The 22,811-nt window shown below is 39.6% G+C and overlaps 2 non-coding genes across 2 annotated transcripts; both read right to left on the bottom strand.

The window, feature by feature from the left end:
- Positions 1-4,904: 4,904 nt before the first annotated feature.
- Positions 4,905-5,012, bottom strand: LOC112752850 (small nucleolar RNA R71). Its single transcript, XR_003177261.1, has one exon. It is a non-coding gene; the product is annotated as a small nucleolar RNA R71 (small nucleolar RNA).
- Positions 5,013-12,471: 7,459 nt separating this feature from the next.
- Positions 12,472-12,579, bottom strand: LOC112752810 (small nucleolar RNA R71). The gene has a single exon (XR_003177224.1). It is a non-coding gene; the product is annotated as a small nucleolar RNA R71 (small nucleolar RNA).
- Between the last annotated feature and the right edge of the window lie 10,232 nt (positions 12,580-22,811).

Below are 22,811 nucleotides of genomic sequence, written 5' to 3'. Positions count from 1 at the left end.
ATAAAGCCAAGATGCCTTATCCTCAGAAACTCCGCCAAGCGGAACAGGATAAACAATTTGCCCTCTTTGCAGACTATCTCAAGACTCTTGAGATAAAGATCCCGTTTGCAGAGGCACTTGAGCAAATACCTTCTTATGCTAAGTTCATGAAAGATATCTTAAGTCATAAGAAGGATTGGAGAGAAACTGAAAAAGTTTTTCTCACTGAAGAATAAAGTGCAGTCATTCTGAAAAGCTTACCAGAGAAGCTTAAAGATCCAGGAAGCTTTATGATACCATGCACATTAGAGGGTACTTGTACCCAGACAGCTCTATGTGACCTTGGCGTAAGTATCAACCTAATACCTGGATCTACTATCAGAAAGCTTGTCTTGACTGAAGAAGTCAAACCAACCCGGATATGTCTTCAACTTGCTGATGGCTCCATTAAATATCCATCAGGCATAATTGAGGACATGATTGTAAAGGTTGGGCCATTTGCCTTTCCCACTGACTTTGTAGTGCTGGAAATGGAGGAGAGCAAGAGTGCAACTCTCATTCTAGGAAGACCTTTCCTAGCAACTGGACGAACTCTTATTGATGTACAAAAAGGGGAAGTGACCTTGAGAGTCAATGAGGATGAGTTCAAGTTAAATGCTGTCAAAGCTATGCAGCATCCAGACATATCAAATGACTGTATGAGCACTGATATTATTGACTCTTTAGTAGAAGAGATTAATATGACTGAAAGTCTCAAATCAGAGCTAGAGGACATCTTTAAAGATGTTCAGCCTGATCTGGAGGAATCAGAGGAAATAAAAGAACTTCTGAAAATTCCTCAGGAAGAGGAGAAACCTCCTAAACCCGAGCTCAAACCATTACCACCATCCTTGAAATATGCATTTCTGGGAGAGGGTGATACTTTTCCGGTGATCATAAGCTCTGCTATAAATCCACAGGAAGAGAAAGTACTAATTCAAGTGCTAAGGACACACAAGACATCTCTTGGGTGGTTGATGAGCGGATAATTTATACGCTTTTTGGCATTATTTTTAATATATTTTTAGCATGTTTTAGTTAGTTTTTATTATATTTTTATTAGTTTTTATTTAAAATTCACTTTTCTGGACTTTACTATGAGTTTGTGTGTTTTTCTGTGATTTCAGGTATTTTCTGGCTGAAATTGAGGGACCTGAGCAAAAATCTGATTCAGAGGCTGAAAAGGACTGCAGATGCTGTTGGATTCTGACCTCCCTGCACTCAAAGTGGATTTTCTGGAGCTGCAGAAGCTCAATTGGCACGCTCTAAATTGCGTTGGAAAGTAGACATCCTGGCTTTCCAGCAATATAAAATAGTTCATACTTTTCCCGAGATTTGATGGCCCAAACTGGCGTTCAAAATCAGCTCAAGAATTCCCAGCGTTAAACGCCGGAACTGGCACCAAAGTGGGAGTTAAATGCCCAAACTAGTACAAAAGCTGGCGTTTAACTCCAGAAAAAGTCTCTACACGAAAATGCTTCAATGCTCAGCCCAAGCACACACCAAGTGGGCCCGGAAATGGATATTTACGTCATTTACTCATTTTTGTAAACCCTAAGCTACTAGTTCTCTATAAATAGGACCTTTTGCTATTGTATTAAAAGAATCGAAGAGGAATCTTTGAGTAGTTCTATGCTACCTTAGATCATGTTTTGGGGCTGGCCTCATGGCTATGCCTAGACCTTGTTCTTATGTATTTTCAACGGTGGAGTTTCTACACACCATAGATTAAGGTGTGGAACTCTGCTGTACCTCGAGTATCAATGCAATTACTATTGTTCTTCTATTCAATTCAGCTTGTTCTTGTTCTAAGATATCACTTGTTCTTCAACTTGATGAATGTGATGATCCGTGACACTCATCATCATTTTCACCTATGAACGTGTGCCTGACAACCACCTCCGTTCTACTTTCGATTGAGTGTTTATCTCTTGGATTCCTTAATCATAATCTTCGTGGTATAAGCTAGAATTGATGGCGGCATTCTTGAGAATCTGGAAGGTCTAAATCTTGTCTGTGGTATTCTGAGTAGGATTCAAGGATTGAATGACTGTGACGAGCTTCAAACTCGTGATTGTGGGGCGTTAGTGACAGACGCAAAAGAATCACTGGATTCTATTCCGACATGATCGAGAACCGACAGATGAATAGCCGTGCTGTGACAGAGTGCGTTGAACATTTTCACTGAGAGGACAGGATTGTAGCCACTGACAACGGTGATGCCCAATATACAGCTTGCCATGGAAATGAGTAAGAAGGATTGGATAAAGACAGTAGGAAAGTAGAGAGACGGGAGGGACAAAGCATCTTCATACGCTTATCTGAAATTCTCACCAATGAATTACATAAGTATCTCTATCTTTATTTTATGTTTTATTTATCTTTTAATCATTCATCCTCCATAACCATTTGAATCCGCCTGACTGAGATTTACAAGATGACCAAAGCTTGCTTCATACCAACAATCTCCGTGGGATCGACCCTTACTCGCGTAAGGTTTATTACTTGGACGACCCAGTGCACTTGCTGGTTAGTTGTGCGAAGTTGTGATAAAGAGTTGATATTACAATTGAGCGTACTATGTTGATGGCGCCATTGATGATCACAATTTCGTGCACCAAGTTTTTTGGCGCCGTTGTCGGGGATTGTTCGAGTTTGGACAACTGACGGTTCATCTTGTTGCTTAGATTAGGTACTTTTCCTTTTTATTTTTGGAAAAAAATTTTTCAAAAATACAAAAAGATTTTCTATTTTGTTCTTCAGAGTTTTTAAGAATGAATTCTAGAGTTTCATGATGATTTGTTGAAGTCTGGCTGGCTGAGAAGCCATATCTAATCTTTTGGACCGAGGTTTCAACTTATCATCACAAGAGCTTGTTGATTTCTATCAATTTTGCTGTTGAGAGCAATGATCTGCTAAAGCTTGGCTGGCGATTGGCCATGTCTAGTGTTTTGGACCGAAGCTTTCTTTGAAAGCTTGGCTGGCTGTGAAGCCATGTCTAATTCCTGGATCGGAGTCTTAGACTAGCATTGCAATGATTCCTGGAATTCTCATTAAGAATTTTGAACCCTTATTTTTTCTTTTCCACTCAATTTTCGAAAAAAAAACCACAAAAAATTTTGTAAAATCATAAAATCAAAAATATTTTATGTTTCTTGTTTGAGTCTAGTGTCTCATTTTAAGTTTGGTGTCAATTGCATGTCTTTATTCTTCTAATTTTCAAAAGTTACATGCATTATGTTCTTCATTGATCTTCAAGAAGTTCTTGATGATTTCCTTGCTCTAATCTTTAAATTCTCTTGTCTTGTGTGTTTTGTTGTTCCTCACATGCATTTTCATATTGTTATAGTCCTTAGTATACAAACTTCTAAGTTTGGTGTCTTGCATGCATTGTTTATTTGAATTTAGTTTTCATGTTTAGTTGCATTTTGATCATTTCTCATCATTAAAAATTCAAAATTTTTTTCAAAAAGTTGTGTCTTTTCTAGTCAATAATACAGAGAATTGAAGACTTAGAACATACAGCAGAGGAATCACACAGAAAAAGCTGGGCGTTCAAAACGCCCAGTGAAGAAGGAAAACTGGCGTTTAAACGCCAGACAGGGTACCTGGCTAGGCGTTTAACGCCCAAAAGGGTAGAATTTTGGGCGTTAAACGCCAGGATGACACAAGAGGGAAGATTTTGTTTTTAATGCACATTTTTTTTAAGTTTTCAAAATTTTTCAAAATCAAATCTTTTTCAAATTATATCTTTTCAATCATATATTTTCAAAATCAATTTCTTTCCATTTTCAAAAATACTTGATAACAATTAATGATTTGATTCAAGAATTTCAAGTATGTTGCCTCTTCTGTTAAGAAAGGTTTAATGTTTGAATCATATCTTTTCTTGTTAGCCAAGTCATTAATTTTAAAAATCAAATCTTTTTAAAATTGTTTTTCAATCATATCTTTTTGAAACCATAACTTTTCAATCATATCTTCTTAATCACATCTTTTTCAAAATTAAATTTTCAATCATATATTTTTTATTTCTAATTTCAAAATCTTTTTCAAAAATCACTTTATCTCTTTCCCAACTCTAATTTTCGAAAATCATTCTTCAATTTTTCAAAATTATTTCAAAATCTTTTAATTTATTTTTGAAAATTCTTCCCCTCTTCTCACATCCTTCTATTTAAGGACTAACACTCCTCCATTATCAATAATTAGAATTTTATCTCTCTTGATAAGTTCAAATTCTTCTACCTCCTCCTTCTATTCTTCTTTTCCTCTGACACCTCAAGGAATCTCTATACTGTGACATAGAGAATTCCATACTTTCTTGTTCTCTTCTCTTTCATATGAGCACGAGCAAAGACAAAGGCATTCTTGTTGAGGCTGACCCTGAACCTGAAAGGACCTTGAAGCGAAAGCTAAGAGAAGCTAAGGCACAACTCTCTAAAGAGGACCTAACAGAAATCTTCAAACTAGAAGAAGATATGGCAGCCGAAAACAACAACAATGCCAACAATGCAAGGAAGGTGCTTGGAGACTTTACTGCACCTACTCCCGACTTCTATGGGAGAAGCATATCAATCCCTGCCATTGGAGCAAACAACTTTGAGCTTAAGCCTCAATTAGTTTCTCTGATGCAACAGAACTGCAAGTTTCATGGACTTCTATTAGAAGATCCTCATTAGTTTTTAGCTGAATTCTTGCAAATCTGTGACACTGTCAAGACCAATGGAGTTGACCCTGAGGTCTATAGACTTATGCTATTCCCTTTTGCTGTAAGAGACAGAGCTAGGATATGGTTGGATTCACAACCTAAGGAAAGCCTGAACTCTTGGGAAAAGCTAGTCAATGCCTTCTTGGCAAAGTTCTTTCCACCTCAAAAATTGAGTAAGCTTAGAGTGGAAGTCAAAACCTTCAGACAGAAGGAAGGTGAATCCCTCTATGAAGCTTGGGAAAGATACAAACAATTGATCAGAAAGTGTCCTTCTGACATGCTTTTTGAATGGAGCATCATAGGTATCTTCTATGATGGTTTGTCTAAACTGTCCAAGATGTCATTGGACAGCTCTGCTGGAGGATCTCTTCATCTGAAGAAGACGCCTGCAGAAGCTCAGGAACTCATTGAAATGGTTGCAAATAACCAATTCATGTACACTTCTAAGAGGAATCCTGTGAATAATGGGACAAGTCAGAAGAAAGGAGTTCTTAAGATTGATACTCTGAATACCATATTGGCTCAGAACAAAATATTGACTCAGCAAGTCAATATGATTTCTCAAAGTCTGTCTGGAATGCAAACTGCACCAGGTAGTACTAAGGACGCTTCATCTGAAGAAGAAGCCTATGATCTTGAGAACCCATCAATGGAAGAGGTGAATTACATGGGTGAACCCTATGGAAATACCTACAATCCTTCATGGAGAAACCATCCAAATCTCTCATGGAAGGACCAACAGAAGCCTCAACAAGGCTTCAACAACAACAATGGTGGAAGAAATAGGTTTAGCAATGGCAAGCCTTTTCCATCATCTTCTCAGCAGCAGACAGAGAACTCTAAGCAGAACCACTCTGACTTAGCAACCATGGTCTCTGATCTAATTAAAACCACTCAGAGTTTCATGACTGAAACAAGGTCCTCCATTAGAAATTTAGAGGCACAAATGGGTCAGCTGAGCAAGAAAATTACTGAACTCCCTCATAGTACTCTTCCAAGCAATACAGAAGAGAACCCAAAAGGAGAGTGCAAGGCCATAAACACAATCAACATGGCCAAATTTGGAGAGGAGGAAGAGACAGTGATCGCCACTGAGGAAGACTTCAATGGACGTCCACTGGCCTCCAATGAGTTCCCTAATGAGGAACCATGGGAATCTGAGGCTCATAATGAGATCATAGAGATTCCATTGGATTTACTTCTGCCATTCATGAGCTCTGAAGAGTATTCTTCCTCTGAAGAGGATGAAAATGTTATTGAAGAGCAAGTTGCTAAGTACCGTGGAACAATCATGAAGCTAAATGACAAGTTATTTGGTAATGAGACTTGGGAGGATGAACCCCCTTTGCTCACCAAAGAACTGGATGACTTGACTAGGCAGAGACTACCTCAAAAGAGACAGGATCCTGGGAAGTTCTCAATACCTTGTACCATAGGCACCATGACCTTTGAGAAGGCTTTGTGTGACCTAGGGTCAAGTGTAAACCTCATGCCTCTCTCTGTAATGGAGAAGCTAGGGATCCTTGAGGTACAAGCTGCAAGAATCTCACTAGAGATGGCAGACAATTCAAGAAAACAAGCTTATGGACTTGTAGAGGATGTCTTGGTAAAGGTTGGAGACCACTACATCCCTGTTGATTTCATAGTCCTAGAGACTGGGAAGTGCATGGATGAATCTATCATCCTTGGCAGACCCTTCCTAGCCACAGCAAAAGCTGTGATTGATGTTGACAGAGGAGAATTGATCATTCAAGTGAATGAAGACTGCCTTGTGTTTAAAGCTCAAGGATATCCCTCTGTAACCATGGAGAGGAAGCATGAAGAGCTTCTCTCAATACAGAGTCAAACAGAGCCCCCACAGTCAAACTCTAAGTTTGGTGTTGGGAGGCCACAACCAAACTCTAAGTTTGGTGTTGAACCCCCACATTCAAACTCTAAGTTTGGTGTTGGGAGGTTCCAACATTGCTCTGAACATCTGTGAGGCTCCATGAGAGCCCGCTATCAAGCTACTGACATTAAAGAAGCACTTGTTGGGAGGTAACCCAATGTTATATCTATCTATTTTCCATTGTTATTTTATATTTTCTGTAGGTTGATGATCATGTGAAGTCACAAAAACAATTGAAAAAGCAAAAACAGAATGAAAAACAGAGAAAAAATAGCACACCCTGGAGGAAAAGCTTGCTGGCGTTTAAATGCCAGTAAGGCCAGCAAATGGGCGTTTAACGCCCAGTCTGGCACTATTCTGGGCGTTTAACGCCAGAAAGGGGCACCAGACTGGCGTTTAACGCCAGGAATGGGCAAGGAGCTGGCATTAAATGCCAGAAAAGGGCAGCAGCTCGGCATTTAACGCCAGAATTGGCAGAAAGGGCGTTTTTGCACGTCACTCGGTGCAGGGATGAGCTATCCTTGACACCTCAGGATCTGTGGACCCCACAGGATCCCCACCTACCCCACCACTCTCTCTCTTCTTCACCCATTCACCAATCACCTCAATACCTCTTCCCCAAAAACCCCTCACCTATCAAATCCCACCATTCTCTCCACCACTCACATCCATCCTTCATAAAACCCCACCTACCTCACCATCCAAATTCAAACCACTTTCCCTCCCAAACCCACCCATACTAGCCGAACCCTACACCCCTCTCAACTCCTATATAAACCCATCTTCACTCCTTCATTTTCACACAACCTCAACACCACTTCTCCCCCTTGGCCGAACCACAAAGCCTCCTCCATCTCCTCTATTTTTCTTCTTCTTCTACTCTTCTCTTTCTTCTTTTGCTCGAGGACGAGCAAACCTTCTAAGTTTGGTGTGGTAAAAGCGTTGCTTTTTGTTTTTTCATAACCATTTATGGCACCTAAGGCCGGAGAAACCTCTAGAAAGAGGAAAGGGAAGGCAAAAGCTTCCACCTCCGAGTCATGGGAGATGGAGAGATTCCTCTCAAGGGTGCATCAAGAACACTTCTATGAAGTTGTGGCCATGAAGAAGGTGACCCCCGAGGTCCCTTTCAAACTCAAAAAGAGCGAATATCTGGAGATCCGACATGAGATCCAAAGAAGAGGTTGGGAAGTTATCACCAACCCCATTCAACAAGTCAGAATCTTAATGGTTCAAGAGTTCTATGCCAATGCATGGATCACCAAGAACCATGATCAAAGTGTGAACCCGGACCCTAAGAATTGGCTTACAATGGTTCGGGGGAATTACTTAGATTTTAGTCTGGAAAATGTAAGGTTGGCATTCAACTTGCCTATAATGCAAGGAGATGCACACCCCTACACTAGAAGGGTCAACTTTGATCAAAGGTTGGACCAAGTCCTCATGGACATATGTGAAGAGGGCGCTCAATGGAAGAGAGATTCAAGAGGGAAGCCGGTTTAACTAAGAAGGCATGACCTCAAGCCCGTGGCTAGGGGATGGTTGGAGTTTATCCAACGTTCAATCATTCTCACTAGCAACCGGTCCGAAGCTACTATAGACCGGGCCATCATGATTCATAGCATCATGATTGGAGAGGAAGTAGAAGTTCATGAGGTTATATCCCAAGAAATCTATAAGGTGCAGGACAAGTCCTCTACCTCGGCAAGGTTAGCCTTCCCTCATCTCATTTGTCACCTCTGTAATTGATGAGCGGATAATTTATACGCTTTTTGACATTGTTTTTAGTATGTTTTTAGTAGGATCTAGTTACTTTTAGGGATGTTTTCATTAGTTTTTATGTTAAATTCACATTTCTGGACTTTACTATGAGTTTGTGTGTTTTTCTGTGATTTCAAGTATTTTCTGGCTGAAATTGAGGGACTTGAGCAAAAATCAGATTCAGAGGTTGAAGAAGGACTGCTGATGCTGTTGGATTCTGACCTCCCAGCACTCAAAGTGGATTTTCTGGAGCTACAGAACTCGAAATGGCGCGCTTCTAATTGCGTTGGAAAGTAGACATCCAGGGCTTTCCAGCAATATATAATATTTCATACTTTGCCCAAGTTTAGATGACGCAAACTGGCGTTCAACACCAGCTCTCTGCCCAATTCTGGCGTCCAGCGCCAGAAACAAGTTGCAAAGTGGAGTTCAACGCCCAAAATGGCACAAAAGCTGGCGTTCAACTCCAGAAAGAGCCTCTGCACGTGTAACATTCAAGCTCAGCCCAAGCACACACCAAGTGGGCCCCGGAAGTGGATTTATGCATCAATTACTTACTTCTGTAAACCCTAGTGGCTAGTTTATTATAAATAGGACTTTTTACTATTGTATTAGACATCTTTGGTCTCAGTTTTAATCCATTGTTCATCTTAGGAGACTATTGATCACGTTTTGGGGGCTGGCCTCTCGGTCATGCCTGGACCTTTCACTTATGTATTTTCAATGGTAGAGTTTCTACACTTCATAGATTAAGGTGTGGAGCTCTGCTGTTCCTCAAAGATTAATGCAAAGTACTACTGTTTTCCTATTCAATTCATCTTATTTCGCTTCTAAGATATTCATTCGCACTTCAACCTGAATGTGATGAACGTGAAAATCATCATCATTCCCTATGAACGCGTGCCTGACAACCACTTCCGTTCTACATTAGATTGAATGAGTATCTCTTAGATCTCTTAATCAGAATCTTCGTGGTATAAGCTAGATTGATGGCGGCATTCATGAGAGTCCGGAAAGTCTAAACCTTGTCCGTGGTATTCCGAGTAGGACTCTAGGATTGAATGACTGTGACGAACTCAAAACTCGTGAGTGCTGGGTGTAGTGACAGACGCAAAAGGATAGTAAATCCTATTCCAGTATGATCGAGAACCTCCAAGATGATTAGCCATGCAGTGACAGCGCATCGAACCATTTTCACAGAGAGGAATAGGATGCAACCAACGACAAGGGTGAGGCCTCCAGACGATTAGCCGTGCTGTGACAGAGCATTTGGACCATTTAACCGAGAGAGATCGAAAGTAGCCATTGGCACCGGTGACATCCTTACATAAAGCCAGCCATAGAAAGGAGTAAGATGGATTGGATGAAGACAGCAGGAAAGCAGAGGTTCAGAGGAACGAAAGCATCTCTACACGCTTATCTGAAATTTTCACCAATGATTTACATAAGTATTTCTATCCTTATTTTATTAATTAATTTCGAAAACCCTATTACTATTTTATATCCGCCTGACTGAGATTTACAAGTTAACCATAGCTTGCTTCATACCAACAATCTCTGTGGGATTCGACCCTTACTCACGTAAGGTATTACTTGGACGACCCAGTGCACTTGCTGGTTAGTTGTGCGAAGTTGTGAACCATGGTATTGGCATCATGTTTTTGGTGCCATTGCCAGGGAAAGAAAGAGCAATGAATTTTACATAATCAAAGTATAATCACAATTTCGTCCACCATGTTTTTGGCGCCGTTGCCGGGGATTGTTCGAGTTTGGACAACTGACGGTTCATCTTGTTGCTCAGATTAGGTAATTTTCTTTTTGTTTTATTTTCAAAAATTTTTCAAAAATTTTTCCTTTTTTTCGAAAAAAAATTTTAAAATAAAAATGTTTTCAAAAATATATTTTTCTTCAGAATTTTTAAGAATGAATTCTAGTGTTTCATAAAGCATGTTAAAGCCTGGTTGGCTGTAAAGCCACGACTGTAGGGCATGTTAGGCGTGTCATGTCTGGATTACATACTAAAGCTTGGCTGGCTATTAAGCCATGCCTGACCCTTTGATTGGAGCTTTAGACTAAAGAGCATAAGATTCCTGGAATTCATATTAAAAATTTTGGAATCCTTATTTTTCTTTTTTTAAAATGATTTTCGAAAAAATTAAAAGAAAATACAAAAAAAAATCATAAAATCAAAAATATTTTTCATGTTTCTTGTTTGAGTCATGTGTCATGTTATAAGTTTGGTGTCAATTGCATATCCATTTTGCATTTTTCGAAAATTCATGCATTCATAGTGTTCTTCATGATCTTCAAGTTGTTCTTGGTAAGTCTTCTTGTTTGATCTTTGCATTTGCATGTTTTGTGTCTTTTCTTGTTTTTCATATGCATTCCTGAATTCTTTATGTCTAAGCATTAAAGAATTCTAAGTTTGGTGTCTTGCATGTTTTCTTTGCATTAAAAATTTTTCAAAAATGTGTTCTTGATGTTCATCATGATCTTCATAGTGTTCTTGGTGTTCATCTTGACATTCATAGCATTCTTGCATGCATTCATTGTTTTGATCCATAACTTTCATGCATTGCATCATTTTTCTTGTTTTTCTCTCTCATCATAAAAATTCAAAAATAAAAAAAATATATATCTTTCCCTCTTTTCTCTCATAAATTTCGAAAATTAGATTTGACTTTTTCAAAAATTTTTAAAAATCAAGTTGATTTTTTTTATGAGTCAAATCAAAGTTTCAATTTAAAAATCTTATCTTTCTCAAAATCTTTTTCAAAAATCAAATCTTTTTCAAATTTCTTAGTTATTTTCAAAAATTCCAAAAATATTTTTCAAAAATCTTTTTCTTATTTTTATATCAAATTTTTGAAAATAACAATAACAATTAATGTTTTGATTCAAAAATTTCAAGTTTGTTACTTGCTTGTTAAGAAAGATTCAAACTTTAAGTTCTAGAATCATATCTTATGATTTCTTGTGAATCAAGTCATTAATTGTGATTTTAAAATTCAAATCTTTTTCAAAAACTAATTTCTATCATATCTTTTCAAAAATATCTTCTTATCTTATCTTTTTCAAAAATTTGATTTCAAAATACTTTTTCTAAACTTCCTAACTTCTTATCTTTTCAAAATTTGTTTCAACTAACTAACTAACTTTTTGTTTGTTTCTTATCTTTTTCAAAACTACCTAACTAACTCTCTCTCTCTCCAATTTTCGAAAATATCTCCCTCTTTTTCAAAATTTCTTTTTAATTAACTAATTATTTCAATTTTTAAATCTTAATTTTTGAAAACTACTAACCTTTTTCAAAAACTATTTTTGAAAATCACTAACTCTTTTTCAAAAAAATTAATTTCGAAAATCCTCTCCCTCTCTCATCTTATTCTATTTATTTATTCATCTACTAACATCTCTTCCTCACATCACTCACCAAATTCGAACCCCCTCTTCTATCTGTGTTCGAATTTTTCTTCTTCTCTTCTTCTACTAACAATAAGGAATCTCTTTACTGTGACATAGAGGATTCCTCTTCTTTTCTTTTTCTCTTCTCTTTCCTATGAGCAGGGACAAAGAAAAAGGCATTCTTGTTGAAGCTGATCCAGAACCTGAAAGGACTCTGAAAAGAAAACTAAGAGAAGCTAAATTACAACAATCCAGAGACAACCTTATTGAAAATTTCGAACAAGTAAAGGAGATGGCAGCCGACCCCAACAACAATAATGCAAGGAGAATGCTTGGTGACTTTACTGCACCTAAATCCAATTTACATGGAAGATGCATCTCCATTCCTACCATTGGATCAAACAATTTTGAGCTGAAACCTCAGCTAGTTTCTCTGATGTAGCAGAACTGCAAGTTTCATGGACTTCCATCTGAAGATCCTTTTCAGTTCTTAACTGAATTCTTGCAGATCTGTGATACTATTAAGACTAATGGAGTAGATCCTGAAGTCTACAGGCTCATGCTTTTCCCTTTTGCTGTAAGAGACAGAGCTAGAGTGTGGTTGGACTCTTAACCCAAAGACAGCCTGAACTCTTGGGATAAGCTGGTCACGGCTTTCTTAGCCAAGTTCTTTCCTCCTCAAAAGCTGAGCAAGCTTAGAGCTGATGTTCAAACCTTCAGACAGAAAGAAGGTGAATCCCTCTATGAAGCTTGGGAAAGATACAAGCAGCTGACCAAAAAGTGTCCTTCTGACATGCTTTCAGAATGGACCATCCTGAATATCTTCTATGATGGTTTATCTGAGCTATCAAAGATGTCATTGGATACTTCTGCAGGTGGATCCATTCACCTAAAGAAAACGCCTGCAGAAGCTCAAGAACTCATTGACATGGTTGCTAATAACCAGTTCATGTACACTTCTGAGAGGAATCCTGTGAGTAATGGGACGCCTATGAAGAAGGGAGTTCTTGAAGTTGATACTCTGAATGCCATATTGGCTCAGAACAAAATATTGACTCAGCAAGTCAATATAATTTCTCAGAGTCTGAATGGAATGCAAGCTGCATCCAACAGTACTCAAGAGGCATCTTCTGAGGAAGAAGCTTATGATCCTGAGAACCCTGCAATAGCAGAGGTGAATTACTTAGGTGAACCTTATGGAAACACCTATAATCCATCATGGAGAAATCACCCAAATCTCTCATGGAAGGATCAAAGGCCTCAACAAGGCTTTAATAATGGTGGAAGAAACAGGTTTAGCAATAGCAAGCCTTTTCCATCATCCACTCAGCAACAGACAGAGAACTCCGAACAAAGTACCTCTAGCTTAGCAAATTTAGTCTCTGATCTATCTAAGGCCACTGTGAGTTTCTTGAATAAAACAAGATCTTCCATTAGAAATTTGGAAGCACAAGAGGGCCAGCTGAGTAAAAGGATCATTGAAATCCCTCCTAGTACTCTCCCAAGCAATACAGAAGAGAATCCAAAAGGAGAGTGCAAGGCCATTAAATTTATTACCATGGCCGAACCTGTAAGGGAAGGAGAGGACGTGAATCCCAAGGAGGAAGACCTCCTGGGACGTCCAGTGATCAATAAGGAGCTTCCGTCTAAGGAACCAAAGGACTCTGAGGCTCATCTAGAGACCATAGAGATTCCATTGAACCTCCTTATGCCATTCATGAGCTCTGATGAGTATTCCTCTTCTGAAGAGAATGAGGATGTTACTGAAGAGCAAGCTGCCAAGTTCCTTGGTGCAATCATGAAGCTAAATGCCAAATTATTTGGTATTGAAACTTGGGAAGATGAACCTCCCTTGTTCACCAATGAACTAAGTGATCTGGATCAACTGACATTGCCTCAGAAGAGACAGGATCCTGGAAAGTTCATAATACCTTGTACCATAGGCACCATGATCTTTAAGGCTCTGTGTGACCTTGGTTTAGGGATAAACCTCATGCCCCTCTCTGTAATAGAGAAACTGGGAATCTATGGGGTGCAAGCTGCTAAAATCTCATTAGAGATAGTAGACAACTCAAGAAAACAGGCTTATGGACAAGTAGAGGACGTGTTAGTAAAGGTTGAAGGCCTTTACATCCCTGCTGATTTCATAGTCCTAGATACTGGAAAGGAAGAGGATGAATCCATCATCCTAGGAAGACCTTTCTTAGCCACAGCAAGAGCTGTGATTGATGTGGATAGAGGAGAATTGATCCTTCAATTAAATAAGGACAACCTTGTGTTTACAACTCAAGGATCTCTCTCTGCATCCATGGAGAGGAAGCAGAAAAAGCTTTTCTCAAAGCAGAGTCAAACAAAGCCCCCACAGTCAAACTCTAAGTTTGGTGTTGAACTCCCATATCCAAACTCTAAGTTTGGTGTTGGAGAGCCTCAACAATGCTCTGAACATCTGTAAGGCTCCATGAGAGCCCACTGTCAAGCTATTGACATTAAAGAAGCGCTTGTTGGGAGGCAACCCAATTTTTATTTCTCTAACTATATTTTTTCTTAGTTATATGTCTTTGTAGGTTCATGATCATGAGGAGTCACAAAATAAATCTAAAAAATGAAAACGAAATCAAAAACAGCAGAAGAAAAATCACACCCTGGAGGAAGCATCTGCCTGGCGTTCAATGCTAGAACAGAGCATGGTTCTGGCGCTGAACGCCCAAAATGGGCTGTATCTGGGCGCTGAACGCCCAAAATGGGCATCATCTGGGCGCTGAACGCCAGAATTGCACCCTGGAGAGGAGCTGGCGCTGAACACCCAGAACAAGCATGGTTCTGGCGTTCAACGCCAGAAATGGGCAACAAATGGGCGTTGAACGCCCAAAATGGGCACCAACCTGGCGCTGAACGCCCAGAGTTGTGTGCAAGGGCATTTTACATGCCTAATTTGGTGCAAGGTTGTAAATCCTTGAACACCTCAGGATCTGTGGACCTTACAGGATCATCTCAGGATCTGTGGACCCCACAGGATCACCTCAGGATCTGTGGACCCCACAGAATCCCCACCTACCTCCACTCACTTCTTCTCACCCCTCACCACTCTCTTTCACAAAATCCTATAAACACTCTTCCCCAAAACCCTTCACCAATCACCTCAATCTCTCTTCCCCATCACCTCCTCACCACTCACATCCATCCACTCATCCCCATAAACCTACCTCATAAACTCCACCTACCTTTAAAATTCAAAATCAATTTCCCACCCAAACCCACCCTAAATGGCCGAACCTCCACCCCCCTCCCATCCCTATATATAACCCTCCATTCTTCCTCATTTTCACACACCACAACCCTCTCTTCTCTTCTTGGCCGAAACACAACCCCTTCTCCCTCTCCTCCATTTCTTCTTCTTCTTCATCTATTCTTTCTTCTCTTGCTCGAGGGCGAGCAAAATTCTAAGTTTGGTGTGGTAAAAGCATAAGCTTTTTGTTTTTCCATTACCATTGATGGCACCTAAGACCGGAGAATCCTCTAGAAAAGGAAAAGGGAAGACAAAAGCTTCCACCTCCGAGTCATGGGAGATGGAAAGGTTCATCTCCAAAGCCCATCAAGACCACTTCTATGATGTTGTGGCCAAAAAGAAGGTGATCCCTGATGTCCCTTTCAAACTCAAAAGAAATGAGTATCCGGAGATCCGACATGAAATTCAAAGAAGAGGTTGGGAAGTTCTAACAAATCCCATTCAACAAGTCGGCATCCTAATGGTTCAAGAGTTCTATGCCAATGCATGGATCACCAAGAACCATGATCAAAGTAAGAACCCGGATCCAAAGACTATGTTACAATGGTTCGGGGGAAATACTTAGATTTTAGTCCGGAAAATGTGAGGTTGGCGTTCAACTTGCCAAACATGGAAGAGAATGCACGCCCCTATACAAGGAGAGTCAACTTTGATCAAAGGTTGGACCAAGTCCTTATGGACATATGTGTAGAAGGAGCTCAATGGAAAATTGACTCAAAAGGCAAACCGGTTCAACTAAGAAGACTGGACCTTAAGCCTGTAGCTAGAGGATGGTTGGAGTTCATTCAATGCTCAATCATTCCCACTAGCAACCGGTCTGAAGTTACTATAGACCGGGCCATCATGATCCATAGCATCATGATTGGAGAAGAAGTGGAAATTCATGAGATTATACCTCAAGAACTCTACAAGGTGGCTGACAAGTCCTCCACTATGGCAAGGTTAGCCTTTCCTCACCTCATTTGCCACCTATGCAATTTGGCTGGGATTGACATAGAGGGAGATATCCTCATTAAAGAGGACAAGCCCATCACTAAGAAAAAGATGGAGCAAGCAAGAGAGCCCATTCATGGAGCTCAAGAGGCGTATGAAGCTCATCACCATGAGATCCCAGAGATGCCTCAAATGCATTTTCCTCCACAAAACTATTGGGAGCAAATCAACACCTCCCTAGGAGAATTGAGTTCCAATATGGGACAACTAAGGGTGGAACATCAAGAGCACTCCATCATCCTTCATGAAATAAGAGAAGATCAAAAAGTAATGAGGGAGGAGCAACAAAGACAAGGAAGAGACATAGAAGAGCTCAAGGACATCATTGGTTCCTCAAGAAGGAAACGCCACCATCACTAAGGTGGATTCATTCCTTGTTCTTATTTCTTCTGCTTTTCGTTTTCTATGTTATGTGCTTATCTATGTTTGTGTCTTCATTACATGATCATTAGTAGTTAGTAACTATGTCTTAAAGTTATGAATGTCCTATGAATCCATCACCTCTCTTAAATGAAAAATGTTTTAATTCAAAAGAACAAGAAGTACATGAGTTTCGAATTTATCCTTGAACTTAGCTTAATTATATTGATGTGGTGACAATGCTTCTTGTTTTCTGAATGTATGCTTGAACAGTGCATATGTCTTTTGAAGTTGTTGTTTAAGAATGTTAAATATGTTGGCTCTTGAAAGAATGATGACTAGGAGACATGTTATTTGATAATCTGAAAAATCATAAAAATGATTCTTGAAGTAAGAAAAAGCAGCAAAGAACAAAGCTTGCAGAAAAAAAAAATTTATATAGAAAAAAAAAAGCAAGAAAAAGCCAAAAGCTCTTAAAACCAAGAGGCAAGAGCAAAAAGCAAATAACCCTTAAAACTAAAAGGCAAGGGCAAATAAAAAGGATCCCAAGGCTTTGAGCATCAATGGATAGGAGGGCCTAAAGGAATAAAATCCTGGTCTAAGCGGCTAAACCAAGCTGTCCCTAACCATGTGCTTGTGGCGTGTAGGTGTCAAGTGAAAACTTGAGACTGAGCGGTTAAAGTCAAGGTCCAAAGCAAAAAAAAGAGTGTGCTTAAGAACCCTGGACACCTCTAATTGGGGACTTTAGCAAAGCTGAGTCACAATCTGAAAAGGTTCACCCAATTATGTGTCTGTGGCATTTATGTATCCGGTGGTAATACTGGAAAACAAAGTGCTTAGGGCCACGGCCAAGACTCATAAAATAGTTGTGTTCAAGAATCATCATACTGAACTAAGAGAATCAATAACACTATCTGAACTCTGAGTTCCTATAGATGCCAATCATTCTGAACCTCAATGGATAAAGTGAGATGCCAAAACTATTCAAGAGGCAAAAAGCTATAAGTCCCGCTCATATGATTGAAGCTATGTTTCATTGATAGTTTGGAATTTATAGTATATTCTCTTCTTTTTATCCTATTTGATTTTCAGTTGCTTGGGGACAAGCAACAATTTAAGTTTGGTGTTGTGATGAGCGGATAATTTATACGCTTTTTGACATTGTTTTTAGTATGTTTTTAGTAGGATCTAGTTACTTTTAGGGATGTTTTCATTAGTTTTTATGTTAAATTCACATTTCTGGACTTTACTATGAGTTTGTGTGTTTTTCTGTGATTTCAGGTATTTTCTGGCTGAAATTGAGGGAATTGAGCAAAAATCAGATTCAGAGGTTGAAGAAGGACTGCTGATGCTGTTGGATTCTGACCTCCCTACACTCAAAGTGGATTTTCTGGAGCTACAGAACTCGAAATGGCGCGCTTTCAATTGCGTTGGAAAGTATACATCCAGGGCTTTCCCGCAATGTATAATAGTCCATACTTTGCCCAAGTTTGGACGACGCAAACTGGCGTTCAACGCCAGCTCTCTGCCCAATTCTGGCGTCCAGCGCCAGAAACAAGTTGCAAAGTGGAGTTCAACGCCCAAAATGGCACAAAAGCTGGCGTTCAACTCCAAAAAGAGCCTCTGCACGTGTAACATTCAAGCTCAGCCCAAGCACACACCAAGTGGGCCCCGAAAGTGGATTTATGCATCAATTACTTACTTTTGTAAACCCTAGTGGCTAGTTTATTATAAATAGGACTTTTTACTATTGTATTAGACATCTTTGGTCTCAGTTTTAATCCATTGTTCATCTTAGGAGACTATTGATCACGTTTTGGGGGCTGGCCTCTCGGCCATGCCTGGACCTTTCACTTATGTATTTTCAACGGTAGAGTTTCTACACTCTATAGATTAAGGTGTGGAGCTCTGCTGTTCCTCAAAGATTAATGCAAAGTACTACTGTTTTCCTATTCAATTCATCTTATTTCGCTTCTAAGATATTCATTCGCACTTCAACCTGAATGTGATGAACGTGACAATCATCATCATTCCCTATGAACGCGTGCCTGACAACCACTTCCGTTCTACATTAGATTGAATGAGTATCTCTTAGATCTCTTAATCAGAATCTTCGTGGTATAAGCTAGATTGATGGCGGCATTCATGAGAGTCCGGAAAGTCTAAACCTTGTCCGTGGTATTCCGAGTAGGACTCTAGGATTGAATGACTGTGACGAACTCAAAACTCGTGAGTGCTGGGTGTATTGACAGACGCAAAAGGATAGTAAATCCCATTCCAGTATGATCGAGAACCTCCAAGATGATTAGCCATGCAGTGACAGCGCATCGGACCATTTTCACAGAGAGGAATAGGATGCAACCAACGACAAGGGTGATGCCTCCAGACGATTAGCCGTGCTGTGACAGAGCATTTGGACCATTTTCCCGGGAGAGATCGAAAGTAGCCATTGGCACCGGTGACATCCTTACATAAAGCCAGCCATAGAAAGGAGTAAGATGGATTGGATAAAGACAGCAGGAAAGCAGAGGTTCAGAGGAACGAAAGCATCTCTACACGCTTATCTGAAATTTTCACCAATGATTTACATAAGTATTTCTATCCTTATTTTATTAATTAATTTCGAAAACCCCATTACTACTTTTTATCCGCCTGACTGAGATTTACAAGGTAACCATAGCTTGCTTCATACCAACAATCTCCGTGGGATTCGACCCATACTCATGTAAGGTATTACTTGGACGACCCAGTGCACTTGCTGGTTAGTTGTGCGAAGTTGTGAACCATGGTATTGGCATCATGTTTTTGGTGCCATTGCCAGGGAAAGAAAGAGCAATGAATTTTACATAATCAAAGTGTAATCACAATTTCGTCCACCAGTAATTCAGTTGGAATTAACATAGAGGGAGACATCCTCATTGATGAGGACAAGCCCATCACTAAGAAAAGGATGGAGCAAACAAGAGATCCCACTCATGGACATGAGCATGAGGAAATTCCTCATCATGAAATCCCTGAGATGCCTCAATGGATGCACTTTCCCCCCACAAAACTATTGGGAACAAATCAACACCTCCCTAGGAGAATTGAGTTCCAACATGGGACAACTAAGGGTGGAACACCAAGAACATTCCATCCTCCTCCATGAAATTAGAGAAGATCAAAGAATCATGAGAGAGGAGCAACAAAGGCAAGGAAGAGACATTGAGGAGCTCAAGAACTCCATAAGATCTTCAAGAGGAAGAACAAGCCGCCATCACTAAGGTGGACCCGTTCTTTAATCTCCTTGTTCTTTACTTTCCTGTTTTTCGAATTTTTTATGCTTATGTTTATCTATGTTTGTGTCTTATGATCATTAGTGTCTTAGTGTCTATGCCTTAAAGCTATGAGTGTCCTATGAATCCATCACCTTTCTTAAATGAAAAATATTTTTAATTGAAAAAGAAAAAGAAGTGCATGAATTTCAAATTTTAAAACAGTTTAATTATCTTGATGTAGTGGCAATGCTATTGTTCTTCTGAATGAATGCTTGAACAGTGCATATTTTTGAATTTGATTGTTTATGAATGTTAAAATTGTTGGCTCTTGAAAGAATGAAAGGAAAAGGAGAAATGTTATCTGATGATCTGAAAAATCATAAAATTGATTCTTGAAGCAAGAAAAAGCAGTGAAAAGCTTGCAGAAAAAAAGATATATGCGAAAAAAAAAAAAGAAAAAGCAAGCAAAAAAAGTCAATACCCCTTTAAACCAAAAGGCAAAGGTGATAAAAAGGATCCAAGGCTTTGAGCATCAGTGGATAGGAGGGCCCACAGGAATAAAATCCTAGCCTAAGCGGCTAAAACAAGCTGTCCCTAACCATGTGCTTGTGGCGTGAAGGTGTCAAGTGAAAACTTGAGTCTGAGCGGTTAAAGTCGAGGTCCAAAGCAAAAAGAAGAGTGTGCTTAAGAACCCTGGACACCTCTAATTGGGGACTCTAGCAAAGCCGAGTCACAATCTAAAAAGGTTCACCAAGTTATGTGTCTGTGGCATTTATGTATCCAGTGGTAATACTGGAAAACAAAGTGCTTAGGGCTACGGCCAAGACTCATAAAGTAGCTGTGTTCAAGAATCAACATACTTAACTAGGAGAGTCAGTAACACTATCTGGATTCTGAGTTCCTATAGATGCCAATCATTCTGAACTTAAAAGGATAAAGTGAGATGCCAAAACTGTTCAGAAGCAAAAAGCTAAAAGCCCCGCTCATCTAATTAATACTGATCTTCATAGATGTTTTTGGAACTAATTGTACATTCTCTTCTTTTTATCCTATTTTATTTTCATTTGCTTGGGGACAAGTAACAATTTAAGTTTGGTATTGTGATGAGCGGATAATTTATACGCTTTTTGGCATTATTTTTAATATGTTTTTAGCATATTTTAGTTAGTTTTTATTATTTTTTATTTAAAATTCACTTTTCTAGACTTTACTATGAGTTTCTGTGTTTTTCTATGATTTCAGGTATTTTCTGGCTGAAATTGAGGGACCTGAGCAAAAATCTGATTTAGAGGCTGAAAAGGACTGCAGATGCTGTTGGATTCTGACCTTCCTGCACTCAAAGTGGAATTTCTGGAGCAACAGAAGCCCAATTGGCACGCTCTCAATTGATTTGGAAAGTAGACATCCTGGGCTTTCCAGAAATATATAATAGTCCATACTTTGCCCGAGATTTGATGGCCCAAACTGGCGTTCAAAGTCAGCTCAAGAATTCCCAGCGTTAAACGCCGGAACTGGCACCAAAGTGGGAGTTAAACGCCCAAACTGGCACAAAAGCTGGTGTTTAACTCCAGGAAAAGTCTCTACACGAAAATGCTTCAATGCTCAGTCCAGGAACACACCAAATGGGCCCGAAAGTGGATATTTACATCATTTACTCATTTTTGTAAACCCTAAGCTACTAGTTCTCTATAAATAGGACCTTTTGCTATTGTATTAGGAGAATCGAAGAGGAATCTTTGAGTAGTTCTATGCTACCATAGATCACGTTTTGGGGCTGGCCTCATGGCCATGCCTAGACCTTGTTCTTATGTATTTTCAACGGTGGAGTTTCTACACACCATAGATTAAGGTGTGGAGCTCTGCTGTACCTCAAGTATCAATGCAATTACTATTGTTCTTCTATTCAATTCAGCTTGTTCTTGTTCTAAGATATCACTTGTTTTTCAACTTGATGAATGTGATGATCCGTGACACTCATCATCATTCTCACCTATGAACGTGTGCCTGACAACCACATCCGTTCTACCTTCGATTGAGTGTTTATCTCTTGGATTCCTTAATCAGAATCTTCGTGGTATAAGCTAGAATTGATAGCGGCATTCTTGAGAATCCGGAAGGTCTAAACCTTGTCTGTGGTATTCTGAGTAGGATTTAAGGATTGAATGACTGTGACGAGCTTCAAACTCGTGATTGTGGGGTGTTAATGACAGACGCAAAAGAATCACTGGATTCTATTCCGACATGATCGAGAACCGACAGATGAATAGCCGTGCTGTGACAGAGTGCGTTGAACATTTTCACTGAGAGGACGGAATTGTAGCCACTGACAACGGTGATGCCCAACATACAGCTTGCCATGGAAAGGAGTAAGAAGGATTGGATAAAGACAGTAGGAAAGTAGAGAGACGGGAGGGACAAAGCATCTTCATACGCTTATCTGAAATTCTCACCAATGAATTACATAAGTATCTCTATCTTTATTTTATGTTTTATTTATCTTTTAATCATTCATCCTCTATAACCATTTGAATCTGCCTGACTGAGATTTACAAGATGACCATAGCTTGCTTCATACCAACAATCTCCGTGGGATCGACCCTTACTCGCGTAAGGTTTATTACTTGGACGACCCAGTGCACTTCCTGGTTAGTTGTGCGAAGTTGTGATAAAGAGTTGAGATTACAATTGAGCGTACCATGTTGATGGCGCCATTGATGATCACAATTTCGTGCACCAGTGGTCCATAAGTGATCTTAAGGGCATTAGCCCAGCAAGATGCATGCACAAGATCCTATTGGAGGATGATGCTAAGCCAGTGGTTCAACCACAGAGGCGGCTAAATCCAGCCATGAAGGAGGTGGTGCAGAAAGAGGTCACTAAGTTACTAGAGGCTAGGATTATTTATCCTATTTCTGATAGCCCCTGGGTAAGCCCTGTCCAAGTTGTACCCAAAAAGGGAGGCATGACAGTGGTTCACAATGAAAAGAATGAACTGGTTCCTACAAGAACAGTTACAAAGTGGCGTATGTGTATTGACTACAGAAGGCTCAATACAGCCACCAGAAAGGATCATTTTCCTTTACCATTCATAGACCAGATGCTAGAGAGACTAGCAGGTCATGACTATTACTACTT

This window comes from Arachis hypogaea, chromosome 15, assembly GCF_003086295.3.
Source record: "Arachis hypogaea cultivar Tifrunner chromosome 15, arahy.Tifrunner.gnm2.J5K5, whole genome shotgun sequence".
Lineage (NCBI taxonomy): Eukaryota > Viridiplantae > Streptophyta > Magnoliopsida > Fabales > Fabaceae > Arachis > Arachis hypogaea.
Note: the sequence above shows the minus strand (reverse complement) of the source record. Positions and strands in the feature narration are given on the sequence as shown.